This window comes from Indicator indicator, chromosome 19, assembly GCF_027791375.1.
Source record: "Indicator indicator isolate 239-I01 chromosome 19, UM_Iind_1.1, whole genome shotgun sequence".
Lineage (NCBI taxonomy): Eukaryota > Metazoa > Chordata > Aves > Piciformes > Indicatoridae > Indicator > Indicator indicator.
Window position 1 is genome coordinate 9,252,440 of NC_072028.1, and position 26,005 is coordinate 9,278,444.

The window sequence follows — 26,005 nt, forward strand, 5'->3', positions numbered from 1 at the left end:
GCTAGGGACAGAGTTTTGAGCAGAGCCTGTTGTGACAGGACAAGTTTGAACAAAATGAAGGAGATCAGACTGGAAATAATGAAGAAATTTTATAAGCTGAGGGTGGTGAGACACTAGCCCCGGTAGCCAGAGAGGTGACGGAGATGTCCCATCCCACGAACCACTGCAGGTCAGATCGTCTGGGGCTCTGAGCAACCTGCTCCAGTTGCAGATGTCCCTGCCGACTGCAGGGAGGTTGGACTAGATGACCTTGCAAGGTCCCTTTCAACCTAAAGCATTCCATGATTCTATTATAGGTGGTGTGTTTTTGTGTACGTTTTTCTCTACCTGTTGGAGAAGTCCCGTTGCCAGGGCTTCTCTACCATGTTGTGATGATGTGGACTTAACAGTGTAGGCAGTGCAGGTGGGGACCTACTCATTATCCTACCACTGAAGAGCCCTTGTTCAGTATCTCACCGTCACCACAGGTATCACACTGAGATACAGCCATGTGTGTCACGGTTTCCTAGTGAGGAGGAAGACTTAAATACATAAATTTTACTTCTCTTAAGCATCACATTCCTAACTCTGCTGGAAATCAATCATGCTTGTGTCAGAAATTACTCCCTCCCCCAGACAAAACTTCCAAGTTTGTAGCGTCCAATGGAATTTAATAATATTTATTATGTTTCCAGCACATTTATGGGGAGCAAGACTTGACTTGCTGCTTTGGGTTTTCTCTGGAAGGAGGTGATGGACGAGGCTTGTTTTGATACTGTTGTGGAACCACTTTAGGTTCACACAAATTTAAACATTGCAGGGACAAAGAATTTCCTTCTGTTGCTTAATCCATGATTAGTCTTAAATTTCAGTCTTGGCAAGAGGAGAGGGACTCTTTCCTCCATTGTAGATAAGAAGTTGGAAGTGCTTTGCCTTGGAAAGGCTCCTGCTTGTATGTTCATGTTGCATTTCAAAGGTGTTTAATCCTATAATCTTCCTACTGCCCTTTCCACATAATGCTGCCATAATCATGCCCCCAGACCCTCATCTCTAATGTCATGATGGCTTCAGAATGCAGAGACAGCTGAGTCTAAATGGTGCAGGTGGAATGATGTGGTGACGTGGCAGGGTGCTCTTATGGGCCTCTTCTTAATGACCTTGTGAGGCCAATAAAAACATCAGGGGGTGATCTGTTTGCACAGACCAGAGAAAAAACGAGCTGTATCTTCTAGGACATCCTTCACCTGCTTCAGACCCTGATCCACTCACAAAAGCATAGAATTGTTTAGGCTGAAAATGTACTCCACCAGTGCCCTGGGTGGCCTGGTCCTGGCCTTGACAACCATTTCAGTGAAGAAATTTTGCCTTGTGTCCAACCTGAACCTCCCCTGGTGCAACCTGAGGCCATTTCCTCTTGTCCTATGGCTTGTTCTTGAGATAGAGGCTGACCCCCACCTGGGTCCAACTTCCTTTCAGGGACTTGTAGAGAGACAGAAGGTCTCCCTTCAGCCTCACTTTCTCGAGGCTGAACAATGCCATCTGTCTTATGACCAGCTAGCACAAACTTCATTTTGGGCTCTGGATAGCTTTTGTATCTTGGGAACAGCAGATATCAAGAACCAAGACACCCCTCTCTGGGTCAAAGACCTGTGGCAGCAAGTTAGCTGTATCCAGGTTGCTTTTAATTCTGTGGCACAGATTTGCTGGAAGAGCCATGGAATTTCTGCATCATCCCTTGTGAGTGAGGAAACATATTCTGAGTATGAATTGTATTATTCTGCTGTAGGTTGTCTTTTTGGGTTTTTTTTGTTTGGGTTTTTTTTTGTTTGTTTGTTTTTTGTTTTGTTTTGGTTTTTTTCTTTAATAAAAAATGAGTTGGCTGAATAATGGGAACAATTCAAGCAGTTGCTATATGACTGATGGCAAATTGAAGTGATGTTTACTTAACCTACAGAGACAGGTCCAAACTTTATGGCTTTTAATTTTAATACATATTTTACATAGGTGAGATGACAATGTTATTAAAAATGAAGAGATTTGTTGATGTAAAGTACAAATAGATGCCAGCAGTAAAGCCTCTGAAGTGGCTTTTCCTTCCCCTGGTCTAATGTACCTGATAGGATGAGCCTAAGCAGATCTCACTACTCCTGCACCATCTGCAGGAGCCAAAAGCCAGTGTGAGAAATTATCCATAGGGAAAAGAAAATAATTGAAAGACTAAGAGTATTGCCTCCATTTCCCCTAGCGTAATGGGTGTGTTAAGAAAAGTGTGGATAGCAGGTTGAGAGAGTTCTTCTCCCCCTCCCCACCTCTGCCCTACTGAAGCCACATCTGAAGTACTAGATCCAGTACTAGCAGGGGAGTTGGACTAGATGATCTCCAGAGGTCTCTTCCAACCCTCACCATGCTGGGATTCTCTGATTCCTTGACGTTTGCTATTGCTGTGGGGAATGAGTCAGGCTGAGTTCCACACACAGGGTTGTGTGAAGATGGTGTTGAGAAGTGCTGCAGGAGGTGGAGTCCACCAGTGTGTGGCAATGGACACATAGGACTGAGCCCCAGCAAGCAGCTCAAGGCAGAAGTAGTTTGTGAAGTGGGGCAGCTGCATCTTTTGGGTTTGGGCAGAATGAAAAAGTGTCAGGTGGAGGTGGAGCAGTAAGAGCTCACATGGACTTTGGGTTTTCTGCCATGTGTTTTGATTTATGTTCACCTTTAAAGAGGCTCTGCAGAGCTCTAGGTTCAGTGCCATATTTTTGAATTGTGTGCATCATCCAAGAAATAAATCAAGTCCCATCATCTTTGCCTCTGAGCAACATCCAGCTGCAGTCCAGCAGAAACTCAAGCAAGCTGCTGCTGCCTTCTTCGGATCTCTTTTCCTTGCATGCATGCTTTATTGTTCCATGGTTAAGAGCACCAAGAATCAACCAGCAAAGGGACATGGGGAAGTAATTCCTGAGTCTGCTGGTGACTCCACAGTGTGACCCTATTATAGTAAATCATGCTGCTTTTTATCTGTGCCCTGTTTTTCTCACCATCTCCCTCTCCTGTCAGTTCTGTCTGAGAATAGTCCATGCTCATGCTGGAGGAATGCTTCAGGAGCAAGTCTGGTTTGGGTCTTTTTAAGGTATGACCTGTTTGTGGTTCTTCCTGGCTTGGTGGTGATGGAGGTTCCCAGCATCTCAGAAGATTGGCTCAGTACTCAAGACCTTTTAAAGAATTTGAAATACGTGGGGTGATGCAATCAGGTCTGGGAGAGGGAGATGCTGGCTAGACAGCAGCAGCCAGCAGCAGCTGGGATGTACTCGTTCTCCTGGCAAAGTCATCACTTCATCCATAGCTTCTTGCAATAATTCAGACTGCTTGTGCCAAATGCTTACTGACTCACCACTATTAAGGAGATGGGGAGATCTTCTGTCTCCTGGTAGCTTCCATGAGATGTCCCTCTGAATGATTCCACATGTAGGGTCCCATCCTTTGAGCAAGCAAAGTGAAGTTTTACCAGCTGGTGCCAATACAGAGCATCAGGGCAGAGTGATCAGGCATTGGAACAGGATGCCCAGGGAGGTGATGGAGTCACCATCCCTGGAAGCATTCAAAAAACAAGTGTAGACATGGCACTTTGGGACATGGTTTAATGGCCACAGTGGTGTTAGGTCAACAGTTGGACTTGATGACCTTAGAGGTCTTTTCCAACCAAAATGATTCTGTGATTCTATGACTAAGGCATTGTTCTTCACCTCGAGCTTTTGGGAGTGTTGGGAGGCTGCAGCCACATGCAGCCAAGATGGGTGATTTCTGCTTCCAAAGAATAAAGGAAAGTGAAGTAAATCAGTTGCCTGGATTTTACTGGAAGTAAAGCAGAATGTAGCCTCTTCCTGTAATTAATATTCCTCCTTCTACCTTCTTTGGATAATCACACAAAGAATGTTTCAACTTAAGCATCTCAATTACGTTGCCTGCATGCAATAAATCTTCAGTGTCTGAAGAGCATTCTTGCAGATCTCAGGGGGATTTCTGATTGCCTCCCACCCAAAGAGCAGAACCACTTGGAAAAATGCCCCATGGACCTCCGCCCTGCCCTCTCTGAAGGTCTGGATGATTACATAGTTATAAGTATCTGCAGGGCATAAAATAAACAGCCACCTGAATGCCAAAGTTCCTCCTGTATTGCAAGAGTCCTCCTTATGCTGTTGTGATCCTCTGTTGAGGGATCTTGGCTCACAATTTGGTTATTCCTGGGCTCTGACCAGGGGATAGCTCTTGTCCACTTTTTATGGTTTGGCAACACCTTGCAGCCATGCTACAAGAAGGATGAAAGTGACAAAGTCTGAAATCTTGTCTCAGATAGGAGCAGAGATAGGGAGAGGTGACTCTTGCCAGCCATAAGTGATGGAAGTGTCTCTGTTTTGATGGTATCTGAGTATTGTCAGAGGTTTTAGAGCTGTTGCCAGTGGCAGGTCTTTCCCTCACTGGAGCATGCATTTTGCCTCTTCCTGAGGGATGGAGCATGAAGGAGCTGTTTGATCATTTCAAAAAGCATTTAGAAATAGTCTGGCCAGCAGGAGCAAGTCAGGGGTCATGCCCCTGGAGTTGGCAATGGTGATGCTACACCTGAAGTACTAGGTTCAGTTTGGGGTCCTTGACTCCAAGAAGGACATTGAGGTGCTGGAGCAGGTCCAAAGGATGGCAATAAAGCTGGTGAGGAGTCTAGAGCACAAGTCTTGTGAGGAATAGCTGAGAGACCTGAGGTTGTTCAGCCTGGAGAAAAGGAGGCTGAGGGAAGACTTTCTGGCTTTCTATAACTCCCTGAAAGGAGGCTGGAGCTAGATGGGAGTTGTTCTCTTCTCCTAAGGAACAAATAATAAGACAAGAGGAAAAATCCTCAAGTCACACCAGGGGAGGTTTAGGTTGGACATGAGGAACAATTTCTTCACCTGGAGGGTTGTCAAGGGCTGGACCAGGCTGCCTTGGGCAGTGATGGAGTCCCCGTGCCTGAAGGGGTTTCAGTGTCATGCAGATGTGTTGCTGAGGGACATGGTTTAGTGATGACCTGGCAGTGCTGGGTGAACTGTTGGACTCAATCTTAAAGGTCTTTTCCAACCAAAATGATTTGATGATTCTCTTACATGCAGCCAGGCAGCTACTGGATTTTCAGAACCACCTCTCTGCATTGAGATGCTTTAAGCTTCTGACTTCCTCTGGGTGTTGAAAGCACATGATAGTGCTGAGACCCCCAAGCTGTGTTTCTGGGGTGCTCCTGTCCTGGGTGACAGCAGGTGACAGCTTTAAATGCACTTTCAGGCCTGTACCCACTGGGGTTGAGCACACATGGAGTTGGTGTATCTTCAACCAGTGATGTTTTGGTGTTTGCAGCTGATTGCCTGTATCTTTTCAGAAGAAAGGCAGAAGTAATTTGAATGTTACAGGAGGATCTTCCACATGTTGGTCCTTCCAGGGTTGGACTGGATGATCTCCAGAGGATTTTTCCAACCCCACCATTCTGGGATTCTGTGAGTTCCTGCCTAGATAAATATGGTGCCTGGAACTGCATTCCTCTCCTGTCAACAAAGCAGAGATTCATCCTATAGACACATTTAGTCTCTGGACCTTCTAAAGCCATTTGTCCAACCCTGCTTTTGCTTCTGATGTCAGGATGTATGATACTGCCTACACAAGCTTGTAGCTGATCAGATTTTGTTGTTTTGTTGGGGTTTTTAAGTTGACTAAACTGTTGCCATCACCTGGCCTGGTACAACTTAGCTGACTCCTTTTTTTTGTATGGAGTGCCGAGTCATTAGGATGTCAGCTGTATCTAAACATGCATGGCTCAGCTGTTTCAGGATTGCATCAGTGACTGACTTAAGGGGGGGATCTGCCCAGCTTTCCTAAAGACTCAATACCTCTGGTATTCTCAAAAATAGCAACTTTGGCCAAATCCTGAAGTCTTTGTTCAAGCAAAAACTTTTATCTTCTCACAGGCATCAAGGTTTATTCAGTGGTAGGTAATTATGTTTGAAATATGGACCTGTCTTGCACTTCCATTGTTTCACTCCTGTCATTTTGGCTCTGAAGCCTCCTCAAGGTGGATCTGTAGAGGTTGTAAACTTTGGGGAGAAGGGCAATTGTTTGTGTTTGGTATTCCTGAAGTGATCCGAGTGCTTTGTATATTCGAGTTTTGTACCATCCAGGTTGCCCTCGATGGTTCCAAATAAACCAGAAAGATAAATCAAGGTTCTAAGCATTGGACGCAACCCCCCCTGTGGACAGTTAAAGGAATCTCTTGCCAGAATTGCCACTGAACCCGAGTCAGCACCTCCAACCCAGGCTGGAGTGACGAGCTGTAGCTGATGGTGACAGCTAGAAATGAGGAGCTCTGCCCGAGGGCTCCTCAGCTGCTCAGACAGGTTTGCAGCCTACTTGGCTCTCACTTTAAAGTATCACTTCTTGGAGCAAGGGGATGAGAAGATCTTCCTTCCAGGCATGGATCTGACTCCTGTTTCATGTTGCTGATGGCCTCAGGAGGAGGAACATAGGAGATGGGAAACCACAGGACTGGCAGTAGCTCATCCCTTGCTCTTCCAAACTCTTTGGTTGTCTTTTATGGGTTTTTTTAATCTGTGGTTTAGCAAGTTGGCCAGTTGTGGGAGAGCTGTGATGGGGTTTTAGTGTGGGTACCTGGATGTTACCAAGTTAACCAGTTGTGGGAGAGCTGTGATGGGGTTTTAGTGTAGGTACCTGGATGTTACCAAGTTAACCAGTTGTGGGAGAGCTGTGATGGGGTTTTTAGTGTAGGAAGATGGGTTTTTAGTGTAGATACCTGCATGTTACCAAGTTGGTCAGTCGCTGGAGAGCTGTGGTGGGATTTTTCTGTAGGAAGATCAACTGTAGCCTCTCTAAGCACCTGCCTGCCTTAAATTATGGGGAGGGAAATCCTGCTGACAAACTCCCTTGGTTGTCCCAGCAGCTTTGCGTGTGGAGAAGCTTGTCCAAAGGACTTGGCTGCTGGTAGGGAATTCAAAAGCTCCTCTGGGGTTTTATACAACACCCTCCTCGCCTGCTATGGTGAACTGCACTTGGCTGCATTTCACAGAGGAGAAAGTAGCAGAGTTGGTGAAGAGAAGAAGTTTGTGTACATGCTGTGGTGTGTCCCCAATCTTGGGTGTGTCTGATGGATGTGGTGTACAGATGACACTGTGCTATGTGGCACCTCCAAACATCCACATCTGATATAGTCTTGGTGTCATAGTTTGTACCAGAGATGCTACTTGGAGGGACACTCAGAGCTTGATTTACTCATCAGTGCATGAGCATGATCAGAGTGATGCTGCCTTGTGGTGGAGCAACACAAGAAGCTCCAAGTAGCTGATCTTTTAAATTAGCTGGTGCTGGGCTCTGCTGCCATGGCCAGCAATGTGAACATGCATCTAGACATGGCCTCCTTGCCCCATCTATAAGGCTATGGCCAGGTTTAGTGGAGTTGCTGCCACAGGGCCAGGGCTTGGTAAGAGGAGGTGGAAAGTAGTAGCAATTGCTGAAACCATGTGTTAGATTGCACAAAAGCTTTGCTCTTTTGGTGGTCACAGGGTTAGCAGAAAATGTTTGGAGGAATGTTCAGGGAAAAGAGGGGATTTAAAAAAAAAAAAAAGTGGAATTTCTGCCACTGATTCTGTTAGATTTGTTGCTATTACTCTAATTTTGTAGAGCACAGTTTGGTGCAAGAGACCCCATGCTGGAGCTAAAAGAAAAAGGGTTTTGCCCAAGGGAAAAGTTGAATTTCTCTTCTGGAGAGAGCAAAATGCGACAGAGGAAAACCTAGATAAATTTGTTCCCAAATTTTTGATGGATGGTTGATATCTTCTGGGGAAATGGATCACTTAAAAGAATTAATCAAAACTTGATTTATCATCCAAACGTGGTCCTGACATTGGTTAGGGAGCTTTTGATCAGCTCCCACACCTGACTTGCGTGCATGAGTTAGATTTGCAAACGTGCACATCTGTTTGCTTTAACACACACAAACGGTGCCAAGAGATTAGAAGGTACTGCCAGGAAAAACTCAAGTTGACAAATGGGAATTACCCTTCCTGGGATGGCTATGAATGTTTTTAGGAAATAAAATCCCTTGCTGGTCTCTAGCAAGTCATTTGTATTACAGGCAGGATCAGCCAGACGTCTACCGTTTCATTTTGGTTTAGTTTAGCAGCCTCAGGTCACAGAGTCAGAGAATGTTTTGGGCTGGAAGGGACCTTTCAAGGTCTGCTAGTCCAACCCCTCTGCAGTCAGCAGGGACATCTGCAACTGCAACAGGTTGCTCAGAGCCCCAGACAACCTGACCCACAGTGGTTCCTGGGATGTGGCATTTCCCACCTCTGGGAAACCTGGGCCAGGATCTCACCTCCTCAGTGTCAAAAATGTCTTCCTTCTATTCAGCCTAAGTCTCCCTCTTTCCGTTCAAACCCATCAGCCCATGTTCTGTCACAACAGGCCCTGATAAAAAGTCTGTCTCCAGCTTTCTGACTGGCCCCTTTAAGATCTATGTTCCCCTTGAACAGATGGAGCTGGACCCAGCACTGATGTGAGAGGTGGTGCGTGCAAAGTGGAACCCAGAAGCTTCCACTTGACCATAGGGAGAAAATTCTTATTAAAATTCAGAGCTCTGGAGCAGGCTGCCCAGAAGGGTTGTGGAGCCTCCTTCTCTGGAGAGATTTCAAACCTGCATGGGTGTGATCCTGGGCAGCCTGGTCTGGCTAGTGACCCTACTTTAGCAGAGGATGTTGGGCTAGATGATCACCAGAGATCCCTTCCAACCCCTTTCCGTCCATAATTCTGAAGAGACCAAAGGAAGCTGAGTGCCACTATCAGGATGGCCCAGTTATGCCATTTGCACAGAGGGATGCAGCAGTGTGACCTGGCAGGGGTGGCAGGGAGAATGGAAGAGGTTTTCTGCAAAGCTCAGCTTCTGTTGATGGTTTGCACAAAGCAAGAAATATACTGGACCTTGCTCCAGATGGGATGGGTGCCAGAGTGGTCCCTTATGCCCTTGCAGAAACCTAGCCTTGCTGTAGTTCTCCTGCCCTTTGGTTTTCTCAAAGCAAACAGAAAGCAGGTGTGATTCACCAGTCTCCTCCTTCGCTCTGTTCATCTCAGGTTGTGGTGGCCTTCTCTGAGGGACTTTGTAAAACAAATTAAGTGTCATTAATCCTTGTGGGCAGTGAAGTGTAGCTTCCTCAGCAATACCTGAAATATGATGTCTCTTGGTTGCTTGTCACCAGCTAGGAGCAGATGCATGGAGCAGGATGCAAATACCTTGCCCCATGATGCTAATGTTCAACTCAGAGGTGCTGTGGCTCCTTCCTGGCAGGGGACCTACATGCTGGCTTTCCTATGCCCTGGAATATCTGCTGGCTATGTGATGGGGCAGGCCATTGGAGATATAAGGCTAATGTCCACCTCCAGATGTGCTTCATGTCTCCTCCTGTGTAAGCTTGTGTCCTCCAACCATGTAAGCTTGTGTATGTTTGTGTGGGCTGTCGAGGGAGCTTCCTCTCCTATCCCAGCTAAAGACCTCCAGTGTGTTCCCAGTAGTGGCATATTTGTTTTCTCTTCAACTCGAGTTTGAAACGGAGCATGTGCTTGCCAGTGTCCAAACAGCATTTGGAAGTTACTGTCTTTAAAGCTCAGTTCCACCAAGTTGTTGTTTTTTTTCTCTTTTCTTTGGACTTGCAATGAGCTTCGTAGCCCAACAGCAATAAGGCATGTTTTGGATGGAAGCTCACCATGGCCAAGTTCTCAATATAGCTTCTCTAGAATTGTATTTGTCCTACCACCTACATTTTGGACAACTCTGTTCCCAAAGGAAACTGTTACCTGGATGCTTTTCTGCTTTTCTTGCCTTTCCCCTGCCCTTTTCCTTCCTTCCTTCCTTCTTTCTTTCTTTCTTTCTTTCTTTCTTTCTTCTTTCTTTCTTTCTTTCTTTCTTTCTTCTTTCTTTCTTTCTTTCTTTCTTCTTTCTTTCTTTCTTTCTTTCTTTCTTTCTTTCTGTCTGTCTGTCTGTCTGTCTGTCTGTCTGTCTGTCTGTCTGTCTGTCTGTCTTTCTGTCTGTCTTTCTGTCTGTCTTTCTGTCTGTCTGTCTGTCTGTCTGTCTGTCTGTCTGTCTGTCTGTCTGTCTGTCTGTCTTTCTGTCTGTCTTTCTGTCTGTCTGTCTGTCTGTCTGTCTGTCTTTCTGTCTGTCTTTCTGTCTGTCTTTCTTTCTTTCTTTCTTTTTTTCTAGAGGGGGAAAAAGCCTCTTTCATTCTTTGGAGGCATCTGAATTACAGGCACCCTTTTCATGCCCATCTGTCCCACAGAAGGAGCCAAAGGCTCTTGGAAACAGCCTTTCACTCAAAGCCTTGCAGCCAGCACCCTCCTCACAGCCAGTGAGAGACACTGCAGAAGGATTTGACACCATTTCCTGCTATGTGCTTTTTTTGCTTCACCAAACTGGCACCTCCCAGGCACAAGGCGCTGGGTGAAGCCACCATGTCTCCACCAGCACAGCTGTTTTTCCTCTTTTTCCTTCCTTTCCTTCTTCTCTCATGCCAGACCTATGAGCCAGTCCTGTTTCTTGATGGGATATGGGCATGTTCTTTTTTTAGGTTTCACCCCAGGGGTACCATTGTGGTCCTTACCCTTAGATGTCAATCTACATCTGTAGCTCTTCCCTCATGGGCAGAGGAGGAACTGACTACCTGAGGGGTCTAGAGCACAAGTCTTGTGAGGAGCAACTAAAGCAACTGGGGTTGTTTACCCTGCAGAAAAGGAGGCTGAGGGGAGAGCTTCTAGCTTTCTACTGCTCCCTGAAAGGAGGTTGAAGCCAGATGGTGCTTGGTAACCCAAGGAACAAGTGACAGGAGAACAGGAAATGTCCTTAAGTTGGACATGAGGAACAATTTCTTCCCCCAAAAGATTGTCAAAGCCTGAAACAGGCTGTCCAGGGCAGTGGTAGAGTCCCCATCCCTAGTGAGATTTGAAAGCTGTGTAGAGGCGGTGCTGAGGACACGGTTTACTGATGACCTGGCAGTGCTGGCTTAAGAGTTGGACTTTTAATGATCTTAAAGGTCTCTTCCAACCAAAAGATTCTGTGATTCTAATATAACACATTTATTTCTGACAATGTGGGAAACCTCCATAGGTAGTAAAGCAGTTCCCCAAAAGATGTCAGTCTGAAGAGCCTGAGGAAAATGATGCATGAAGTCTTCAGAAGGCTGATAACAAGCACCTAATCTCCTCTTCCTCATTTTCCTACCTTTGTCTTCCTAGTCATAGAATTGGTTAGGGCTTTCACCTGTGACCTAACTCCAGGATCATGGCTCATCAGGTGTCCCATGGAATAACATCATGGAGCACCAATGTATTGCCAGTTGGATGCAAATCCAACCCTTGCTGCTTGATCATGCTGACAGCAGGGTGGCATTTGAGGACATGACAAACTAATATGCTAAAAGCAATTGCATCTTCATGTAGACCTTTTCTGTCAGAGCACCCACATAAAGCCATGTTTTGGTGCCTCTAAGTGGGCTCTTGCTGGGGCCATTCAAGTCTGTGATTAAACCAGGAAATGTCTTTGTTACTGCTTGTAGCTGCAGGCCATGCTTCTGTGAGCTTCAGTATAGCGATGGAGTTGAATCAGAAAGGCCTGTGGTGGTCAATCAACTGAGAAAGTTGGACCAAGAAGTAGAAAAAAAATGGAGAGAGTTTATAGGGAATAATTTCTACCTTCTTTCAGCCAAGCAAAAGGAGTTTCTGCTTTGAAAGACTCCTCTGAAGACCTCGTATCTCTGTGGGAGGGGTAGAGTGAAGCTGTATGCAATGAGGAAAGTTGGAAGAAAAGGCAGTAGGCAGGGAGAACTGGAGTGCTGCAGGCAGGGCAGAGTGTGCACAGGCAGCATCCCACCTCATGGAGAGCACACTAGGATAGAGGGCTGGGAAGGGAGATGTCCTCTCCAGCTGGTCTTCTGGAAGTGTCATTGTGTTTACGAAGCTTTTGAAAACATGCATGCTCCTGTGGCTCTGCACAAAGCTGGATCTGAGTGCATCACGGGAAGATAAATGGCACAGGACATGTGGTGTCAATAGGGGAATTCAGTGTTTTGCAATCTGTAGGAAATGGATCAGGATCTCTCTTTCCCCGGGCCAGTAATCCAAAATGTCCACAGTGCTGGTCCTACTCCTCTGGGCTCTCTGCCAGCTTCCATGAAAAGAAATAAGTACTGGCACTTGCAAGCAGCTGCACTCTTCCTTGCTATTTTTACTCTGGATTAGGATTGTTTGCTTCAGAGGGAAGAGGCTTTGCATGAGGAACTTGAGATGTTCCAAATCCTCTTGCTTTGGAGCTCTTCTCTTACTCCATAGCCATGAGGAGAACAGTACCATGAGGACAGGATAGAAACGGACCAAGGACTGTCTCTAATCTGCAGCATAGCATAGTAGGGTTGTGTGAGGTACTTCAGTGTTCAAAACCTCTGCTAGGAGGTTTGAGACCATGGTTTATTACAAGGAGATTTTTCTTCAAGTCTAACATAGTCTCCCCAACAGAGCAGCAGGAGGTTTCCTCCTCCAACCATGGGAATCTGAATAAGGTACTTCACCATGAACATATCTACACTTGCAGCAATTAAAAATAAGACAAACACTTCCATCCCAAACTCCTTGGTTACCTTTATCTTTTTCTTTGCTTTTAATCCAGTGATGGAACACTGCAAGATGTTTGATGTAGATATGTGTGGCATCTAAGCATGACCCTATGGTCCTCTTGCTCAGGGCTGTGGGTAGATGGGGGCAGCTGAAGGCAACAACCTATTTCAGATGTAAGTTCATCTCCACATTTCATGTTTCTTGCTGAATAAGGAGGAAAATGAGCATTTGACTCTGCCCCAGGATTTTGGTGTGGTCATCTGGGCAGCTATCAGTACTCAGGGAGGACCTCTCCAGTGTGCATGACCAGTGGGGTCTGGAATGCTGGCATGCTCCTCCTGCTAACATAAGACCCTGCTTTTGCATACATGAGATTCATCAACAAAAAAGAGCCTTGTCTCTTCTCACTCCATCCAGCCCAACAGCCAAAGAAAGGAAAACTGCAAAGAAAACAGCACTCAGCAGTGTGGGCTGGAGCCCAGTCAGTTGTCAGACATTCTCCCTGCCAAGAAGATTTGGAGATCTCTGAACAAGAAAAGAGCCTTTTTAATTTTTTTTTTCATCAATATCTGCAGAGTACAGGATGTGGAATGACGATTTCTGGTTGGGATGGTATTACTGAAATAACAGCCATGTGGAAAGTGGGCTAATAAACTTCCAGAAGAACATGAATGAATGCTGGGATTTGCATATCAGCAGAGGAGCAGTAGCCATAAGGGGGGGATGAAATTTGTCTCTGTGGCATACTTTGCTGCTAGAGCTGGGAAATAAATAGGCACCAATAGCCAAAGCCGTGCATGCTTCTCTCCTGTGATTTTTAAAGCATATGCTACTGGAAGATGTGTAAAGAGGCTTAGTCTAACTGGAACTTCTCACATGGCTGGTTAGGGCTCTAAAATATTCCTGTCTGGAAATGGAGAAGTTTTTCTTTTATTATTTTAAGATTTTTAAGATCGTTGTTTAAGATCAGTGCAATGAGCAGGTCAAGGGAGGTTGTCCTCATGTTCTGTTCTGCCCTAGTGAGGGCACATCTGGAGTATTGTGTCCAGTTCTGGGCTCCACAGTTCAAGAGACAGGAAACTACTGGAGAGACTCCAGTGGAGGCTACAAAGACTGTGAGGGGCCTTGAGCATCTCTGTGAGGATGAAAGGCTGAGAGACCTGGGACTGTTGAGCCTGGGGAAGAGCAGCCTGAGAGGGGATCTGATCAATGCTCAGCAAGAGCTAAAGGGTGGGACACAAGAAGATGGGGCCAGACTCTTTTTAGTGTTGGCCAGTGACAGGACAAGAGGTGGTGGGCACAAACTGGAACACAAGAAGTTCCACATAAATCTAAGATTTAACTAAAAGAGGTTTTTTCTCCCCTCTTTCAGCCCTATTGCAGTTGACTTCTCTGATGCTTTATTCTATTATATCCCCCTCTGACTTGTCCCATCTTATTCCTGGTACTCCGGGTCTCTGCCTACGTTTTCTGCATGTTTCAGAACCATAAACATGATTGATTACTTCTTTTTTATGCAAGCTGTTGAATTATTTATGGATCTGCTGGGATAGTTGAACTGCCAGTGACAGGAATGCAGCCAGCAGGGAAAGGGGCCAAACTGTGAAAGGGAAAAGCCTTTGCACATGCTGAAGTGAACTTGTAGAACGTAGGATGTGTGGTACTTGCGTTAATGTCCTCCAAAAGGTCTTGAGCATCCCTCAAGAGCTGTGTCTCACTCAGAAGTGTTCCCACAAAGCTGTGGAAACACCAGTGGTGGAAGGGTCTGGCCCTGCATTGTGGCAAAATGCCACACACCATGCAATAAGATGGATTTAGTTCCTGACCTTTTACATTCTAGAAAATGGTTTCTTGTCTGAGCTGAAGTGTTCTACAGCTGTGCTTCGTCCGCTGGGTGCCACGGGCCAAGGCTGAAATGTCTGCTTAGGAGTTGAAATGTCAGGGTGACACACAGAAGAACACGTTGGGCTGGAGGACAGCTGGGTCAGGGCTTGTGTGTATGGGGAAATGTGGAGCTGCAAGAGAACGTGTGGTGGGTGAGGCTGGAGGAAACCACACATGGCTGGCTGGCTGAATGTGGGAGGTCTGGGCTTTGCCGAGAATTGGGCAGTGTGGACAGGAGGCTGTGGGCTGCAGGAGCACAAGGATGATATCGGATCTGGATGGTGTTGCTCCGGCAGGGTGATGTGGGACACCCGGCAGAGCAGCTGCTGCTCCTCAGCCCGCCTCTCCCTTGCACCGTCAGCTCTTTGCTTTAAGTACATCAACTTCACGTGCAGCGCAATGAGCAGAGAGGAGTAGAACTGAAAGCTGTTAGTGATTAGCATAGTCGGTGGCCTGGCTTTCCAGAGCTGTTAAAAAGCCTTTAATTGTCCCTTTTCTCCTTCTGGTCGTCTTTTAACTCTCTGGCCTGTGGAGAAATTGCATTAAAAACTAAAAGCCATTCATAAAACGAGAGGGAAATGGCTGTGTAATGTCAGCTGAGTATGTGCAGGAGAAGGAGGATGGCTAACAGGAGATGCTTTAGGAGGAGCAGAGCATGTGGTAGCTTGTGTGGCTTTTTGCCTGGACTCCCTCCCTCTGAGTGAAAGATGCTCTGGTGGGTTTGAACCTTCTGTATCTTATACCCTAATTAAGATTTGTTACAGAATCATAGAACTATTAAGGCTGGAAAAGACCTCTGACATTATCAAGTCCAACCATCAACCCAACACCACCATGGCCACTAAAGCATGTCATGAAGTGCCATGTCTACATGTTTTACCCTTCAAGGATGGTGACTCAACCACTTCCCTGGGCAGCCTGTTCCAGTGCCTGACCACTCCTTCAGTAACATTTTTCCTAATATCCAACCTAAACCTCCCCTGCTGCAACTTGAGGCTGTTTCCTCTCATCCTGTCCCTAGTTGGGGGAACAGACCAGCGCCTACCTCAGCACAACCAAGAGCAATTGCAGAGGAGATTGGGCTGTTATTGGCCAGGATGTTTGTATGAACCAGATAATGTTGGGTTTCCTTGAAAATTGTTTCTGGTTTACAGAAGAAGCCAACTTTGGAAGTACCTAAAACATTTCTTTTTGAGGGGAGGTGAGTGTGGAGTGGTTTGAAGCTTTAGTTCTATTTTTTCCTGGATTGAATCACTGTCCTCAAGGCAGACACTGTAACAAAAAGAGAAGAAGCTCCCAGTAGTAATCTCTGCCCAGCTAGGAGAGTGGGTGATCACTGTTGGTTAATGGTTTTGCGTCATTGCTGTGATGTGTCCTGTACCAAAGTGTGACCATGGAATTGTTTTGGTCCAAAGTGACCTTTATGATCATCAGGACTAATGTCTGCACTGCCTTTTAGCTTCACCTGCTGTCTTAGATTAACCAGACTTAACCTTGAAGCTCAGGGTGTAGACGGCTGCAGTTTATGAGATGAGTTATTAGGAACATGTGTTGATGTTTTCATCATCACAGTGTGACAAACTGGCTTTCCTGAATCTACCACTGCCCCGTGCTGCCTTTGGCCAGCTCTTCTACAAGGACAGGAGGTTGCAAAGTCTAAAAGGGCTTCTGGAGCAGAACAGTGTTGTGTCAGCGATAGTGTGGCTGGCAGGATAGGGGCAGAGATCATGCCTCAGCACTGGGAGGCCACATCTCAGCTACTGGGTTCAGTTTTGGGCCCTTCACTTTAAGGAAGACACTGAGGTGCTGGAGCGGGTCCAGACAAGGGCAACAAAAGTGGTGAAGGGTCTGGAGAACAAGTCTTGTGAGAAGCAGCTGAGGGAACTGGGGTTGTGGATCATAGAGAAAAGGAGGCTGAGGGAAGACCTCTGGCTCTCTACAACTCCCTGAAAGGAGGTTGGAGCTAGGTGGGAGTCAGTCTCCTCCCAAGAAACAAGTGATAGGACAAAAGAAAAGAGCTTCATGTTGCCCCAGGGGAGGTTAAAGTGTCATTTGTTCTTCTTATGAAGAGCAATTTCTTCCCTTTGAGGGTTGTCAAGGCTTGGACCAGGTTGTCCAGGGCAGTGGTGCTGATGGTTTAGTGGTGACCTGACAATGCTGGATTAACTCTTGGACTCAGTGATCTGAAAGGCATCTTGTGGCACATGAACAATTGTCTCAGTGTGTTCAGGAATATGATGTGGTTTGTTCCTCAACACAAAACTGGAAAATTCCATAAAATGGAAAACAGAGATAACTTACGGAAATTATTTACGTTTTGTAGCTTCCATCTGAAAAACGGAGGCTACTTTTTCAGAAGCCTAACAGCAGGTGTGTTTTCTCACCCTGAACCTCTGGGATTTGCCTGTCTCCTGGTAGGTTTGTAAGCTGGGCATTACAGGATGGATTAAAACATCCTGCATGTTTTTGAAAGAGTTGCAGCAGCAGGTTTGCGTTTTGAGAGCTCTGCCCAGGGTTAGGATGATGTATTGTGTTGTCACGGGGAATCTGATGGAAAAAGGATCATTATCTTGGGAAAAAAACAACCCTAAGTGGTGAGGCATGGTCCTACAAACACTAAGCAGATGTTTAATGAGGCCTAACCTGACTAATACTAAACTCATCAGGCCACTTTTGGAAGCGTGCTTATGCTGTGCCTTAAAGCTACTCACAGTTACGAGATTTGGAAGCCCAGCAGAGAGCTTGTCCCGTAGGGACCTTGGCAGGAGCAAGAGCCAAGGACTAATATCTACAAAGACAGAGAACCTGGCGTGGTACATCTCAGTGATGCAAAAAAGCTGGAGTCTTACAGAGTATGATGGAGGAGTATCACTTTATGCTTCTGGTTTTTGTGCTCTTCCCATGGCTTTTGGCCACTCTTGGAGACAAAACCTGTGCTGGATGAGTTTTGGGTCCTGGTTTGGCCACTCTGGTGCTCGGTCCACAGAGCTTGCATCACCCTTCTGCTTGTCTGCAGGAGAGCATTTCAAAGTCCCCAGTGTCCTTTTTAGAGGGGAGGAGATGCTTTTGATGCTGAAAAATGGATTTTTCCCATTCTCTTCTCTTGTTTAAGGCAGCTTGACCATCTTTGAGGGGGCTGAGTTCCCAGCTCTCTGCATGTCCCCTGGCTAACAGAGGCCTGTTTTGGTAGGACTGGCTGAAGTGGTTTAACACTTGGCCCACTGTTTTCCCTGGGAATTCTGCCTGAGCAGCTTGTGAGTAAGGCTGGAGGCATTTGTCCATGGGATGGCTGTAACCAACCAAGCAAACATCTTTATAAAGTTAAGGGAAAATTCAGAGGTGACGTGCAAGGAGAAAATATTCTAGCTGCTGCTTTTTTTTTTTTCCCTTTCATTTTATGATGTAGGAAGGGTGGAAGTAGTTTAGGTCTTTTTTTTTTTTTCCCCTTTCATAGCAGAAATACCACTATGGGTTGTTTTTGTTGGAGATCTCCTTGAAAAACTAGTAAACTTCAGGGAGAGCAGCTTTTTTCAGCTCTCAGGTGGAGGTCAGTAGACTTTGTGGAGCGTGCTCCCAGATATGCTCTAAGGGATAGTGCCAAATGGGTGTTGAGAGAGTTGTAAAACTCCTTGCAGCAAGCTGACCGAGCCTGAAGTCATCTGTAGAGCTTTGGGTTAGACCAAACCTGGGTAAAATGAGAACCCACCAAGGTGTGACTAGGCTCTAAAGCACCACAAAGACACAAAGGGTGGGCATGAGTGTGGCTTGCAAGGGCAATTTTCAAACAAAGCTTGGAGCCAGGAAAAAATGGACTCTGAGAATAGACTTAAACAAATGAGTCTGAGAATGAAATCTTTAGGTACAGCCACATTCCGGATCCATTACAGTGATAAAAGTGCATTTTTTAGCTGAGCTCAGGAGCTGCCAACTGACACCATGCCAGTTCTAGATGCCTGCCATTAACCTTAAAACAGTCTCACATTGTTGGATTAATGAGTCACCCTTGTATCAACACAGAGACAAGCCAAGCATATTATTTCTTCTGAGGGAAATTACTGGAAAAGACAATTCTGTCTTTTTTGAAATTCCCACTTTACCTCCAGGTCTGGCATCCAGTAGCCAGCTTTGACTTTCCTCTGCAATGAGCTGTGGGGTTGGGTTGAGGTTGTGCAAGGGAAAGAGACCAGCCCTGGGTTGGGGACAAATTTGCTTTCCTAAAATATCTTCTGATGTCATAGCTTCTGGGTGTGGAGCACGAGTGGATTTTTGGAAGAGGATGAGGACAGACTGGGACTTCTGCTGGGAGGAAAATAAACAGAGAGGAGAAGTCTTCCATTGATTTGATCTCCTGAGGAATTAGGCAGGAATTTGCTTCACATCCCTGCATATTTTTCCCCTTACCTCTAACAAGGTTTAGTTAGGAATTTTAAGCTTCTGGTTGTTTCCCAAAAACTGACCCTTTTTTGGAGAAGCACGAGGACTAACTGGACTGGGAATGGGAGTCCTGACAGATAGTTACCTGTTGGAAACTCTGGGCAGCTTTGTGGTCAGAGAACAGCTTTAGAAAATCAACTCAAATCATTACATTTAAAAAAATAAATAAAACCAAGCCTGGTGCTAGTGGAGGCCTGGTGGTGGTGATAGGGTAGGAAACAGTTGGACTCGCTGATCTTGGAGTTCTTCTCCAACCAAAACAATTCTATGAACATTGCACATGGCCTGGACCTTAGAGCAAGAATACCTTCTTCTTTCTCCTTTGCCTGAACTAGTTGAAGGTGTCCCTCCTCACCAAATGAGAGTTGGTCTAGATGACCTTTAAAGGCCCTTTCCAACCCAAACCAGTCTGTGGTTCTCTTGCCCATGGAAGCAGGTACAGGACATCTTTTCGAGGGAAGAAGGATGACAACTCTGTAGGGAGGATGGAGTTTGCTCATTGGGAACATGGTGCAAAGGGAGGGTTGCAGGATATTCACACAAAGCTACTTTCTCTCACAGAATGGTATCACAGAATGCTGGATGTCAAAAGGAGATTCTGGTCCAACCTCCCTGCTAAAGCAGGGTCACCCACAGCAGGTTGCCCAGGGTCACAATGTCCAGGTGACTTTGGAATCCCTCCAGAGAAAGAGATTCCATGAGCTTTTTGGGCAGCCTGCTCCAGGGCTCCAACACTCACACAACAAGGAAGCTTCTCCTTACAATTAAGTAAAAACTCCTTCCTTTCCACCATGCTAAGTTTGTTTGTGCTCAGCCCTGTCTCTCCACCTCACAACATCTTATTCCTAGAGGTGTCATCACCCCCATGCAATTCCAGGCACCTCCTTGTGCAGTCCCACCGGTGCCTCCAGGTCTGGCTGCTCCCAGATGCTTGAAGAGAACATGGCAACCCTCCACAACACCCCTACTCATACAGCTGTATCCTATGGGACACATTTCTTCCTGCCCACAGCTGGTGCATCTGTAGGCTGTGCACAAACGTCATCTTGATCTAATATTTGTTTGGAAAAAGTGTATGTTCCTCTGCACTTCCAATAATGACCTCAGAGCGACTTCCCTCATGCATTCACCTTTGAAATATGCTCTCATCTTGAGCACAGGCTTCCCACCCATGTCTCCGCTGCAAAGCCAGCGCAGCGCTTTGACCATGGAACAAACGCAAATGGGACCCCCTTCCCACGTGGCTGGAGCTCCCTGTGAAGATCCAGCGTTAAGGCATGTGTGGCATGTGATCAGGATTGCAGGTTCCCCCCTCTCGTTTTGGAAGCAGAAACGATGGTGTGTTCAAAGGAGGGTTTGCAGGAGTGTCTGTGATGAGATTTGCACAGGCAGGATGTGGGTTATGCCCTGCTGCAGCTTAAGGAGAAGATTCAGAGGCTGTCAGTCTTAGGTGACACCTTCACCATTCAGAACCACACCATTCTCAACCACACCATTCTCTAGGTTCAGAAGCACTTTGCCCTGCTTAGATGCTCACCATAGAATCATGGAAAAGACCTTCAAGATCATTGAGTCCAACCATTATCTAACTCTACCAAGTCTGGTGCTGAGCCATGTCCCTCATCTCTGCCTCTTTTAAACACTTCCAGGGTTGGGGATTCAACTCCATGCTCTATGCTCTGGAGCACATCGGCATCTCAGTTCCAAGTTGCCTGTGAGGGTATCCATGCAGCAAAAACCACCAGTTCTGCTGGGAAGCATCATCAGATAGTGCCAAAAACACTGGAGGTTCATTTCTCAGGCAAGGGTGGCTCCACAAAACCAGGATGAGAGGTGTTGGTGGGGCACCACATGCTTTGGCAGCATCCCTGCCCAAGGAGCATCTGTCCTGTGGGCTGGGAGAATGTCCTCTTCAGGGATGTGAGCTGAGGGCTAGAACAGAAGCCTCCTGTCTGGGAAAGAAAACAGGGAGGACCTTTCAGGGAAGCTGGAACTGAGCTGGTCTTCAGGCTGGTGGGTGTCTATGCTGGGCTCAGCTTCTCATCCTCATGCCAAGGGAGGGTGGGGAGCTGCACTGTATGTTAGAGCTGTGGAAGTTTCATAACAAATCATATTTTTCTCTTGACCTTTCAGTTTCTGGAAATGTAGACACAATAAACAAACATGGAAGGGATGAGTTTATGCTGAAATGTGAGGATGTAGCAGAATAGGAAGTATAAAGCAAACACAGAAGCAATTAAGTGCACAATGAAGGGAAGGAACCAATCCATGCAATCCATGGCATCTTTATTTACAGGCAGAGGCATAATTAATAATGAATGGAGGATTTTCACCACGAAGACACTCACTCTTCCCTATTTGAAATAATCTTCTGGTGGGATGATGGTTATAGATGGAGAAATTCATGGAATTGTTAAGGTTGGAAAAGATCTCTAAGATCATAGAGTCAAACCATTAACCCAGCACCACCATGCCCACTAAACCATGTTCCAAAGTGCCATGTCTACACATTTTTTTAACACCTCCAAGGATGGTGACACCACCACCTCCCAGGGCAGCCTGGTCCAATGCCTGACCAATCCTTTAGTAAAGAAATTTTTCCTAATATCCAACCTAAACCTTTCCTGGCACAGCTTGAGGCCATTTGTTCTCATCCCATCACTAGTTAGTTGGGACAAGAGACCTTCTATCTATTCCTTCTATCACAGCTTCCATTCCCAGTTCTTCCTGGGTTTTGTGGCTTCTCTCTGGGTTTACAAAGCACCTGGGAAGCTTCTGATGCAAGCTCTGAAAACCTGGGCAGCCTACTCCAGGGCTGTGTTGTCCTCCACAACAATAAAGATCTTCATCCTGTTCAGATGGAACCTCCTGGGTTCCAGTTTGTACTCAGTACCCCTTGTCTGCTCACTGGGCACCACTGAGAAGAGTCTGACCCCATCCTCTTGCCCCCCCACCTTTTAGCTCTTGCTGAACATTGAGAAGATTTGTGCATCCTCACACTGCAGCTTAAGCTGAGCACTGCTGGCCTTGCACAGGATGCTGACGTGGTGCAGAACCTCCCTCTCATGGTTGGGTCTGGATATTATTATACGCAGCAAAAGACATTGTGATCCCTAATCTTGGCTTATTTATGGATCTGGCTTTAGCTGTTAAAACGCCTGCTCCAGATGTGATTAGACTTCCTTTTCGTCATCAAATGGACATTGGCACCAGTCTGTCTCATCCTGGCTTGGGTCAGCAAAAGTGTGGCCAGCAGGACTAGGACAGGGATTGTCCCCCTGTACTGGGCACACTGGTGTGGCCACATCCTGAATCCTGGGCTCAGTTTTAGACCCCTCACTCCAGAAGGACGTTGAGATACTGGAGCAGGTCCAGAGAAGGGCATCAAAGCTGGTGAAGGGTCTGGAAAACAAGTCTTGTGAGGAGCTTCTGAGGGACCTGTGTTTGTTCAGCCTGCAGAAAAGGAGGCTGAAGGGAGACCTTCTGGCTCTCTACAACTCCTTGAAAGGAAGTTGGAGCCAGGTGGATGTCAGTCTCTTCTCCCAAGGAACAAGTGATATGACAAGAGGATCAGGCTGCCCAGGGCAGTGGTGGAGTCCCCATTCCTGAAGGGATTTCAAAGCTGTGTAGATGTGCTGCTGAGGGACATGGTTTAGTGGTGACCTGGCAGTGCTGGATTAAAGGTTGAACTTGATGATCCTAAAAGTCTTTTCAACCAGCATGATTCTGTGGTTCTTTGGATGATTCTCCTGTGTCCCTGGAGCTCCTGGATGCTTTTGATGTACAGAGGTGTGCAGAACCTTGTGTCTCCTCCTTGATGAGCTGCCATCTTCACCAGGACAGACTGGGATGACAGATGATTTGCAAAATTATTCCTTATGCTGTGGGATTGCCCACAATCCTTTTGGAGCTGTGCATCATGACATTTATCTTGTTTATGGGAATACTTAATTTGCAGAAAACTTGGACATGTAAAATGTTCTGAAAGGGCTCATTAGTGCTTGATGCTGTTATTAATTCTTTATTATTTAAGTAGTTGTTGTTTTGTCTGCTATCTTGGGCTAAGGACAAGATGGTGGTTTCCAGCTCTGTGCAGGGATCTTCTGAGGAACATGGTTAATGCAGCATTGTGGTTGCTATCGTAAACACTTGATGTACTCATGGACATATGGGGAAAGTATGGTGGAGGGGAGTTTAAGCCTCATTTGCCAATTAGTGAGATGGCTCAGCTGACGTTGCTGGAATGTTTATGTTTTTTTCTTCTCTGAGTTTAGACAAAGTGTGAGAAACATCATGCTCCAATTACTGCTGAGCCATCACAAGGAAGAGGAAATGAGGGGGAGGTAAAAAGATCAAGTCTGTAGAGTGCTACTTGTTCTAACATCTTCAGCTCTTCACATGAAGAGCTGTGGCTGCTGCAGCACACAAGGATCTAGGCACTTCAGTCTCATTTGTTTACCTTCATGATGCTCTTCTCAGGCTGGGACATGCTGACATTTTATGGACAAAGAGCAGAGATGGTAACAGGAGTTCTAAGTCCTAGGTCAATTTCTTGCTTCTCTGGACCTCTTCAGCTGCTGGTGAACTCCTCTTGGGGTTCCCCTTGGCTATGCTACACAGCATGTGTCTCATGCCTCTCTCTTACGTGAACATTTTGGGCTGTAGCTCACTGGGTCATGTTCTCTGTTGCTCTGGGTGGAAATCTTCCTAGAGATGAACCAGAAACTGTAGTTTGATTACACATCCCTGATCATGAGACGAACTGAAGGGCAGTTTTCACTACTGAATCAAAACTTTAGATCCTCCTATCCTTGAACTTTGAAAAAGTTCAGATTCAGAGCTCAGTGTTGTGGTTTGGGCCCATCTTGGCTACTTACCTTCTAAACTCTTTAAATCAAAAATAGCATTTCACTTTCAAAGGAGTGGAGAACTTGAATTCATTTTCTGGTTCTCTTCTTTCCTCTGCATAATGCCACAGAGGAATGCCACTGTGGTCTGCACAAGTTATGTCTGCAGCAAAGAGAGCAGAGACTCCTGCCTCTGAATTATGTGTTGCCAGCAAGATGTTGGGATGTTTTGACTGCAAGGTTTGAATTGATAACAAGCATAGCAAACCAAGGTTTTGATCCACAAAAGCAGATAACTCACCCTATGTGCTCTTTGTCCACTGCAATAGAGGACTATGAAGCATATTAATGAAGGTCCTTGGGACTGAACACAGAATCTCAGTATGGTGTGGGGGTTGGAGGGGACCTCTGGAGACCACCTACCCCAACCCCCTGCTATAGTAAGGTCACCCACAGCAGGTTGCCCAGGATCAAAATATCCAGGTGGGTTTGGAATCCCTCCAGAGAAGGAGACTCCACAACCTCTCTGGGCAGCCTCTCCAAGGCTCCGTCGCTCTCACAACAAAGTAGTTTTGATTTATGCTTTTCCTTTTCTTTGTTTTTCCTGCACCCAGGCCATGTCCATTCTGCACTTTTATTTACTAACTTTAAAATCACAACATGTAATTAATCTGTGCATGAGTTCAGTGTCTCAGGAAACTGCCAACAAGAAGTGACCACATGGTAATAAAGAGGCAATGGAGATGGAGGCTCAGAGAAAGATGTTTTTCCCTGGGTCCATCTCTGCTCTGGAGCTGCCTCCAAAAAGTCATAGCTTTATCTGCTTCCCCCCTTGCTTGATTACACATGGGGCTGTAACAGCTCGGCTGGACTCCTCTGAGAGCACCACAAACCACAAAATGATGTAGAGAAGTTAATTCCTGGGTTTGGGGAACATGGAGCAGCTCGAGGGGTTGTGCTGTATGGAGTCTTTCACAGTTAGCATCCAGTCCATGACCAAAGAGCCCTGATGGCTGATGAGGGTTTGGTAACTTATGGAAACCAAGGTGGTGGATCTTAGTTGCCGACATGGCAGAAAAGATGCCCACACAGCAAAACTTGCTATCACGAGTGGTGGAGCTGGCAAACATGCTGGTGACCTCAACAGAAAGGCTGGAACCTAACCCTCAGTTCTGCAGGGGTTTCTCCAGGAGATAGGGTTGGAGAGGAAGTGCTTAATGCCAGTGTGAATCTAGAACTGAGTTCAGATTTGTTTCACTCATTAAATGACTTTGCTGCTGGATGTTTGATGTGCAAAGAGAGCTGTCATCTCCACCCAACCACGCTCAACCAGATGACAATGTCTGTGCTTCAACAAGAGGTCATGGCTTGCATTCCTCGATGCATTAGCATTGAGGAGTTTCCTTGGGAAGCTTCTGCAAGCTCTTACCTGGTAAGAGAAGATTTGGAGAGTGTGTGATACGAACAAAGCAGAAGTTTGAGCAACTGCTTAGCAGCTGGAGATGAAGAGGAACCAATAGCAGCTGTTTTGTGCAGAGAATTCCAGACTTCTGGGGTAAAGTGCTCTCCTTTTGGAGAAAGGGCTCCTCTTTAGCATGTGCTGATGGTATGTTTGAAATGTTTCCCCAAGGTGATTATAACAGAGGGTAGATCTCCTTTGGAGGAGGCCTTCTGGAGTGCTAGTGGAAGGTGCTGGGATGTCACAGTGGTGAAGTTCTCTCTAAAGGGTGGGTAACAGCACTGCAAAGGTGCACCCTTGGTAAGTGCAGAGGCTGCCAGCACGGCTGTGGCCATGGTCTGTATCTTTTTAGGGTGGAGGCAAAGAATGTGTTGAATTTACACCTTTGGGCTTCACCTGTCAGCAGCTGCTCTGCTCTCCCCCACCATCCCTCATTGTCCTCCTGATTTAAAGCAGAGCCTTTTAAACACCCAGCTTGTGCTCTCTGGGCATGTGAGGTAAACAAATCACCCATTTGTTTTTGTGACAATTACACTTCCCTCCCCCTTCTCCCCTCAATTATTTTTGATTGTCATATTCTGACAGTTTCTTGGCTGGGGTGAGCTGCAGCTGCCCTCATTAGAGGCTGTGCCAAACACAATCTTTTTGATATTGAGTATTACTGGGTGGCTGCAGATGGCATCTGTAGTAGCAATCGAATCCAATTACATCTGTGTAATGCCTTTTGAAA